Raw genomic sequence first — 9,986 nt, 5'->3', positions numbered from 1 at the left:
TTTGTGTTGTATAGAATACCTGCTCTTACACTCACAGGCAACCTGTAAACAGGTGGGTCCTGTATTTCTTTTCTCATTGTATAAAAGATTCAACTGAAGGGAGCAGTAGCTTTTAAGTAATTTGCCGCAAGTTACAAAATCACAACAAATATTAGAACTAAATACTAAATTTAATGTAAATGCCTCTCAAAGGACTAGAATCTCATTTTCTCTCTGTTAACTCTGACTTTAGCTTCTCCTCATTACATATTTTAGATGTTGGTATTCTCCTGGAGTTATGATACATACTTGGAGTGTGAAACCTTTGGCACTGCTCACAGAACCAGCAGCTGGAGTTCTTCTGGCTTGATTTATCTCAACAGCTGCTTGCAGAATTACTGAAGCCAGATTCCTTTCTCTCTCTACTTTGCTCTTCTTGGGAACTGTTGATGTCATGTTATCTTTTCTATAAAAGCTGTTATGCATCTTTCCATAAATAATGCACTCATGGTAAGGCTTCAACTTAACTTTTCCTTAAACTTCTTTGTTTCTTCTCCTTCCCTTCCCCAGTGACACCTAGTGGTGTTTTGTTATTTACCTCTGTTTTGTTTTCCAAGAAGATATCTTCACCTTGGTGATAGAGATTGTTATTACTTCCCAGTATTTCTCATTAGTGTATTTAGCACTCCATTAGTTTCTTACTTGAAGTGAATAAAATGATTTCTTTTGCTCTTATTTTTTTTCCTTTTATAAGCTTGTACTAGTAAATTGCAGAGGCCATATTTTCTCCACAATCTCTCATCATATATTTTGAACAACAGACCAAACAATTCTTTTAGAGACCATCGCACACATAGCAAATGAGATGTATGTATTATAATGGTGGCATAGATAAGCTGTTGTGAGAATTCACTTGAGTAGGGGATAACGTGGGCCTGGAGTGAGCACGGAAGACATGGAAAGGTCGCATCTTAGATCAGCCTTGAATAAAATTATGGTTGTGCTGTTCATCAAGAGCATACTGGGGTGGATAACTGTTAAAGAGTCTGAAAAATTAATATGATTTTGATCCCCAAGATCTGAGTAATCTTTGATAGAGTGCTATGATGCATTAAATACACAGTAAGTATTTGTTGATTAATTGAATCTAGCAACACAGTTTGATTTAGTTCTCTTTTGATGAAGTAGAAAATGTAATTTTTGTATAGGAAATGATTCAGAACCCTGCTAAGGATCAGAGAAGTGAAGATAAGAATAAGTCATCTTTTAAACAAAAGCTTATATGGGGTACCTGGCAGACACAATCAGTTGGACCTCTGGCTCTTGGCTTCAGCTCACCTTATGATCTCAGGGTTGTGAGACTGAGCTCCATGTTGAGCTCTGAGCTTAGCGCAGTCTGTTTGGAATTCTCTCTCCCTCTGCCCTTTCTGCTCATGCTCACTCTCTAAAATCAATAAATAAATCTGCTAAAAAATAAATAAAACAAAAAATTATTAAAAAGCGACATCTACTAACCAGGATATACTATATCCAGAAATGCTTCTCCTTCAGGAATGATTCATAATAAATAACTGTTTGTCATTGTTTACTATTTGCCAGATATTGTGCCAACCTATTCACATACATTTTCTCATATATGCTTATAACAAACTTGCATGGTCCCACCAAATACTCTAATTTTCAAATAAAGAAAAGCAGGTGTAGTGAGGCATAGTGAGGCATACATATACATATGTATATCACAGACATACATATGTGATCTTTGCCAGAAATGTATCCAACTTTCTCTTTTAATCCCAGAAATAATATACTTTAAAGAAAGTAATTTCTGGAATATAATCAAAACAACAGCAATCGTATGATTTTCAGTTTTGTTCCTGCTCACCTGAAAAGAAGCAATTGTAGCCTGTGTTAGGTTGAGGAAAAACTGGAGATTGGTAAATAAATTCTTACTAGTATTTGTCAAGACCAGTGGAGAAGAGCTTTGTCCTGATCCTAGAAAACCTGGCCAAGATTTGCAAATGAGAATATCCATATTTTGTTCAGGAGCATAAAATAATCTGTTAATCTATGAATCTAATCTTTATTTCCTTTACATATTCTCACCAGTGAAAACCTTGCTTAATAGATTGGTCTCTTTTGTAAATTTATCTTTAAATTCTATTCATAGGTGCTGTCAATTATATTTTCATGCCATATGTTAAATTTTGATTTTAGTGGTAAAGGCAGTCATATTTCTACCTGCCTATTTTTTGCCATCTAAAATTTAGTTTCTTGAGATCTTGAAATCTTTTTGGTCTGCCAGCTAACTACATGTTTAGAAAGAGCTGTGAAGACACCATTTGTTTTTTTGGGGGGTCGGGGGGTTGGTACCTATTGACTACTTCAGCCCACAAAGATACCATTTCTTAAACTCCTTTTAGCTATTCGAGATGTTAAATATTTCATATATATAACAATTATGTATCCCAGCAATGAATTCCAAAAGTGTCATTATTATTGCTCAGTATTTTTTATTGTAAGTTAAACTACAATAGATCTCCATAAACATTCTTAACTGCTAACTGCAGATATCACAACTTTTTAAAATTTAACCTGAGTTAAGTTGAACATCTATCTTTTCATCTTATTTTTTAAAATAAATATATTCATGAATTATTTTATTTTTGCAAATCTTATTGGTGCTATTTATATCAACCTAGGTATTAAAATTAAGAAGAGATTTTTTCATTGCTTATCAAATAGTATGCTATTATAATGGACTTTATATGGTTATTTGTTGATACAATAATGTTTTGTAACCAACGACCACAAAACACATATGCTTAAAACAATAAGTTTTTTTAAGCTTATTCTTTTAAGCTCACACATTTATGGGTTGACTGGGAGATTACCTGGTCTCAGAGGGCCTAGAGATATCCAGGTGCACATCTGTGATTAGCAGTCACTCACCTAAAGAAACCAATAATTGTTTTGTTTTGTTTTGTTTTGTTTTGTTTTGTTGTTTTGTTTTCTTGGCTGGACTTTCACTTGTTTGGGGCCTCAATGAAGACACCTCAGCTCTTCCCCAGTTTGTCTCCTATTGTCTAGAAGGCTAGCTTTCATTTACTTGTTCTCCCAGTGAAGTCAGAGAAGCAAGATAAAGCACATAAGAACACAAGATCCCTGGACCCCTAGTTTGGAAATGGAATATTGTCAACTGTTCCATACTCTCCTGACCATAGCAAATCACAAAGCCAGCCCAACTTCACAGTTTCAGAAGAGAAGATCCAATTCTTTCACAACTACAATATTATGAAAGCCTGATGTTCAGAAGAGCAAAGAGTATTTCTATAAGCAGAAGTGAGCACCATTTTAAGGCCAGGCTATAGTGGGCATCCATGAAAACAAACTCTTTTTTTGTACTATAATCATGCTTAAAACACAAGATTTTAGACTCCGTGCAGATGTGGTATAGGACAGGACAGCCCTTTCCTGAAGGGGTTGAGGAGGCCAGCCTTTCTTCCTCTGGAGAAAATGGCCTGAGCTGTGCTATGGGGCAGGCCAACTGATGTGTATAGTAGCAGGGCATCACTTTTGATCTTTTGTTGTTTCTATTAAACTTGAACTGAGATTTAAAAAAAAAAAATTAAAAAAAAATTTTAAAAAAAAATTAAAAAAAAAATTAAAAAAAAATTGCTACAGGGAAGGATGTAGAATACAGGATATTTTTGTAATTTTTTTTGTTTTTACTAATTTTGGTAGGTATTCTCTGAATACTAATCATTGAAGAAAAAAACTTATTTCTGAGAATCTTTATAATTCTATGTGTGTATCTGTTTTGTTTATTTCTAGTCTAGTTTTTATTATTTCCTTTCTATGGTTTTCTGGAGTTATTTTAGTAATAGTTAACTAATTAACAATTTTGATGCCTAGTACTTAATTTGTTGCTATTTTTCTTTTCTTATATATAAGTATGTTTAAATTCTCATACAGTAACAAGTTAGCATCATCTCATAAGTTTGGAGAAACAATAATTTTAAAATATTTGATTATAAATATTTTTTTCTAATTTTAAGTGTGGTTCTTATCTGATGTAAATTATTTATTAGTGTATTCTAAATTTCAAATATGTGTTTGTAAAAAATCTAACTTTTAGATAGTGTTTTCTCATATAGTGGCATTCTGTCCAGAGAAATTACATTGAGTCACAACATAGATGATTCTCACAAACATATGTGGAACAAAGTCAGAAAGCACAAAAGAGGGATCCCTGGGTGGCGCAGCGGTTTGGCGCCTGCCTTTGGCCCAGGGCGATCCTGGAGACCCGGGATCGAATCCCACGTCGGGCTCCCGGTGCATGGAGCCTGCTTCTCCCTCTGCCTATGTCTCTGCCTCTCTCTCGCTCTGTGTGACTATCATAAATAAATTAAAAAAAAAAAAAAGAAAGCACAAAAGAACACATATCTATGTTTCCATTTATATAAAGTTCAAAAACGAAAAATTATCCTTCATGTTTTGGAAATATGTAATGACAAGGTGGTGGCATAAGGGGGTTATGAGAATGCTGGTAATTTGTTTTTCTTGATCTAGGGTCTAGTGACAAGGCTGTTGGTAATTTATGAAAATTCATCAAGCTGTATATATTTATGATTTATGCACATTTTTATATTTTTACCACACTTTACCAGACTTTACCAGACTTTCAAGTCTACTATTTGGGAAGCCTTGCAATCAAGTAGTCCAAAAGCTGCTTAGCAGGTGCTAGGTGGACTCATCACATTTGCACAAATTTAGTCACTGGGAATACAACCATACCAAATGATTTTACAGTTTGTAACTTCTGGAATAACAGGCAACTTGAACTTCATGCTTTCATTAATCTTTCTTGTCCCCTAAGCTCTGTAGGGATGATTCAAAATGGGCCGTGGTGAATTCTGAGCACACAGCTAACTGGTGTCCAGCTTTGAAACCCTGAGATTAGAAAACCCTGGATTTCATAATGTGCCGCTAAGAAATTTACCCAAATTTTGTTCCAAAGAAGACATGGTATTTGTTACTCTATAACATAAGAAAATATCTGATAGCAAAGTACTACCTTATATTTCCTTATACAAACATTTTTAAACCAGCCACAGAAATATGAGGGATTCATGCAGAATTGTCTCTCATAGGCAACTGAATGCATCTATAATATAAAAAGAACTAGTCTAGCATCTAGAGGAGGGCATGTGAAAAATCAGGAGCCATTCCTTCCAACAACTCTTCTATAAGTAAATAAAGAAACTCAGTGAACTTCAGCCCAAATTGCTGATTCACATATGGTGACCAAATAGTACAGTAAGCTTTTTGTATGATTTGTTGCCCAATATTAGGTAATTGAAACAAAGATGTTAAGATTAATAAAAGATATATTTCAAAGCACAGCTGGCTACTTTTCAAAATAGTCATGGATTATTTGTGCAAAATAATTATCGATAATCTCATTCTTCTTCTAGGACAATTTTTATAAAAATATTTTCCAGAAGCTATCTGGTATACCATTCTACTCAATAGTGCTTTATTATCAGTGGTTAAGTTATAACTAAAGAAAAACATATTTATAGATATCACTATTTTTTTTTCACCAAGATTTTGAGCCACTAAGAATATAACTACCAAGCCAATGCAAATGCATATTCATAGCATCTGTATTTATTTGATATGGACCTGATGAGTTCAACTGTAAGTTTTTCTTTTGGTTCATGGCAGAATGAAGTGGAACATTTGGAAATTTGTTATTTTGGAGATTGTTCTTTCATTTGTTCAACAATCATGAATTGTTCACAGTTAAGTCTTCCTCTGTCCCCCTGTGATTCTATGGTTCATCTTTCATTGCACTGCCTCTGTTGCTCTGCACCTACTATGTTAAGCCTACTTACTATTCCAGAGTGGCATAAGGTTGTTACTTTTCACCAAAATGTTCCTTTTTCAAATACCTGTGTACCAAGTTTCCTTTTATCTTTCAACTCTTTGGTCAAATATCATTGTATCAGATCCTCACTCCTTGACTACCCAGTCTAATCCCCATCACTCCCTACTATAATTTCATTCTTCTTTCTGTAATATTTTATCACCATTAATAGACAACTTTAAAAAAATATTGTGTTTGTTTTTCTTTATTAGCTGTCTCTTTTTTTTCTGAAAATAAGCTTCAAAAAGCATGGGTTTTTGTTTGTTCACTGTAATTCTCTTAGTGTTTGAATCAGTTTCTAGTACAAAGCAGGTGTTCAAAAATGGTTGTTAAAAAATGAATACGTGAATTAATGGAGTATAATCAGCCTCAGTTATTTGAAAAATAAACCCAATACCATAGTAGCTATAATAACATTTTATTTGTTGCATTTGCTAGGGGTTCCTGTTTATGTCTTCTCACTTCAGGAGCTGGTGGATCCTGAACCATCATAAACATTGCTGCCAATGTAGCAAGGAAATGAGGGTTAAGCAAACCACACACTCATTCTTAAACTCTCTTACTCAGAAATGATAAAGAGAAAATCCAGTCATATTTCAATGGCTTGGCCACAGGTAGGTAAATTTTATCTACCATTTGCCAAAAGAAAAGAGGTTGTTATAATGGCAGAGATAGTATTTGTATATGGTGGTTGGGGAACACCTCTCCTCGAGAGTAACCTTTGAGCTGAACTCTTATTTATTACTGGAGGCTGACAGCTCTCATATCCTAAGACATGATTGAGATCCCAGTTGTATGGGATCTGTCAAAAATGAATAGAGTTATCCTCACCTCTTAGTGTTGCTGCATTAAATAAGATAATTCACTGAAAAAAAAAGATAATTCATACAGAGCACTTAGCAACTGGAAATTAATAATGGAAATTGGTCTGAAAATTAGTAATTGTTCAAAAATGGTATCCATTATTAATATTATTATCACTACCATTTGAAATCATTTTGAATTACATGGAATGGTAAGTCTTTCGTAAAACACTGAAATATGAAAGCGTAACTAGAAGGGAGTTAGACCAATGCTAAGTGGATTTTGTCATAAAAATGGCCATCCATGGTAGTAGGATAGTCATTCAGAGGTAAGTTTTGAATCATGTTTGCTTGAATAAGTGGCTACACACTGATTGACATATAAGGTAAGTAGCTCTTGAAACCAGGGCAATGATGGGATGTATTGAAGCAAGCAATATTTTGAAGACCAGGCAAAAGAGACCTGCCAGAAATACAGAGACAAATTCTATTCAGAATTTATGTTTTAGAACCCACCTACTACTAGCAGTTGCCTGAGGTATTAGTAGGGATATGTTGTTCACTGGGCACCTGAGTGGCTCAGTCAGTTTAAGTGTCTGATTCTTGATTCCAGGTCAGGTCATGATCTCAGAGTCATGAGATTAAGCCCTGCCTTTGGCTCCATGCTGAGTGTGGAGTCTGCTCAAGACTCTCTCTCTCTTTCTCTCTGTCCCTTCTTCTCACTTGTGCATTCTCTCTCTCTAATTAAAAAAAAGGTGTGTGTGTGTGTGTGTGTGTGTGTGTGTGTGTGTGTAATATGCTAAAGTAATCAAGTTATCTTTGGTTACTTTGAGGTAGACAACAGATTTTACAAAGATGATCATGTGCGGGTATGTGCTGTAAAATAGAATGCTTTAAAAAGATTAAAATGATAATATAAATAACTGTATAATACCAAGGTGTTGACTTTAACAACAAGGAGGAGAAACATTGGTACTAGATTACAGGAGGAAATTACAAGAGGAGAACCTTGAAATCATAGATTGGAGGAAATTTTTTTTTTTTTTTAGGAAATTTTGATAAGATGCCTTTACAGTAGAGAGAGGAAATGATGAATTTGCATATAAAAATAAATAAGAGAAAACTATAACATTCTATGCCTCCAATATTGTTTTAAGCTCAATAATCAAAGTTTAAAGTAATTAGGCATATTTGTTAAACACATAGTACTTATTAATAGAATAATTAACATATATTTCCACAGTAAGGTAAGAGTGTATATCTTAATACTTGATTTATTATACAAAGGCATTATGCTGTTTAACTCATTGTTGAAAATCATGAACAGTACCACAATTTAAGTCATAAAGTAACTGGAAAGCCTACTTGAAGTTATGCTGTACAAAGAAGAGTTAAAAAGATAGAGGAATAAGATCCAATATGGTTGCTTATAATCATATGGTACTAATTAGTGTTTCACTGACACTGATTATTAAGGAGCACAGTGTGACTTACATTTCCATTTTGATTTAACACATTTTATCTAGGTGTTTAGTTGTTCATGGGTATGAGAACTTATTTTACCATTCACTGAGATCTCAGTTGTAACTCTGATATTTCTGACTTATCTGAGCTTTTCCCACCTCAAGTTTTAGAAAAAAATAAATTACCATTCCTCAAGGCACTAAATTACTTTTAGTATTACAATTTCTAGTCCTTTGTCTCTCCTTGATCCTCTGACATTTTTTTCATGTCTCCTCTTGTAGTGCACTTAAGCAGAGCTATTTTGATTAAATAACTCCCCAGAGAACTGAGATTATAATACAATAGTCTTCCAAACAGGTTATTCTTGAGTACATATTGCCATTATGCAGTGCAGATATAAAATCAGTATTTCATAAATGCATGTTTCTATGAAATCTGCCAAGTAGATGAATATCTCTTTCATTCTTCCTGACATCATTGAATTATAAATAATAAAGTGAAGCTCAAATTGTTTATTTGCAATGGAACAGCTCTGAGAAAAATCTCAGTTATCAATGATATAGTAACCTCTAGGAAAGACAGTAACTTTAAAATTACAATGAACATGATCTGAAATAATTTCCCTTAAATTGGGCAATTGCTCAGAATTGCCATAAATCAATTCTCCAAGTTCAATAGAGTTAAAATGAGTGGTGAGTACATTCTCATTCAATTCATTTTTTTTTTTTTTTAGATTCAATCTACTTCAGTGTTTTGGAGTTAAGATGGCATAAGATTGGTAAAAGTAATTACTAATTAGCACAATTTCACAGGAACAGAGCATTTCACAATTAGTCAAATAATTTACTCTTCTGAGTAAGAATTGGTTTATACCTTTTAGAAACAGCTCTCAGAAAAAGTACTGTTCCTTCTTTATGTCAAAAGATTACTACCATCATGCACTTGGAAAATTTCAAATTTTAAAGTAAAACATGAGATGATTTAATTGACTCTTTAGAACTCTATTTTTTAAGTAAGATAAAGCCAGAGATAGATTTTTTATCAGGGTGGTTAACTATTAATCTCTTCTCACTTTTTATGTAGTTTGACTTTTAATAAAGACCACTGTATGCTAAATCTTTAGCACATAACAAACGTATGAAGCTTGATATCAGTATTAAAATCCCCATTTCATATAGTTATCTTACTCCACTGGCTTCAGAAACAGTAAAAAATTCTTGAAAGATTAAAAAGTAAGCAAAATCACAATGTTTTGGTTATGGAAGAAAAATAAGTTCTGGATATTTGATGTACAACTATGTGGCTATAATTAACAATGGTTTATGGTATGCATGAAATTTGCTGAGATAATAGATCTTAAGTATTATTACATACACAGACACACAAAGAAAAAGAAAAATAGTAACTATGTGAGATGATGGACATGTTAATTAGCTTTATAGTGGCAAATGTTTCACAGTGTATAGGTATATCAAATCATCAAGTTGTACACCGTAAATATATGCATATTTTAAAAGATTTATGTATTTATTTATTCATGAGAGACACAGGGAGAAAGGCAGAGACATAGGCAGAGGGAGAAGCAGACTCCCTATGGGAACCTAATATGGGACTTGATCCCAGGACCCCAGGAACATGACCTGAGCTAAACCATTGAGCCACCAGGTGCCCCAATATATGCAATTTTTAATCATCATTTATCCACGAAGCTGATAAAAAATTTATATGCAAAGAAAACTGTAAATCAGTGACAAAGTATAAAAAAATACTTCTTTAAGGAACAAATCACTTAGAAACTGTTTTGTGTT

General features: G+C 33.5%; 1 long non-coding RNA gene across 1 annotated transcript in view; it reads left to right on the top strand.

Moving 5' to 3' along the window:
* The first annotated feature begins 207 nt into the window (after nucleotides 1-207).
* The window catches only part of LOC118354176 (uncharacterized), a 32,635-nt gene continuing 22,856 nt past the window's right edge, over nucleotides 208-9,986 (top strand). Inside the window, exons 1-2 of the long non-coding RNA XR_004814191.2 lie at nucleotides 208-489; nucleotides 6,350-6,525. This is a non-coding gene — a long non-coding RNA (uncharacterized LOC118354176). The remainder of the gene's footprint in view (nucleotides 490-6,349; nucleotides 6,526-9,986) is intronic.

This window comes from Canis lupus, chromosome 3, assembly GCF_003254725.2.
Source record: "Canis lupus dingo isolate Sandy chromosome 3, ASM325472v2, whole genome shotgun sequence".
NCBI lineage: Eukaryota > Metazoa > Chordata > Mammalia > Carnivora > Canidae > Canis > Canis lupus.
This window is presented reverse-complemented; position numbering and strand designations above follow the sequence as displayed.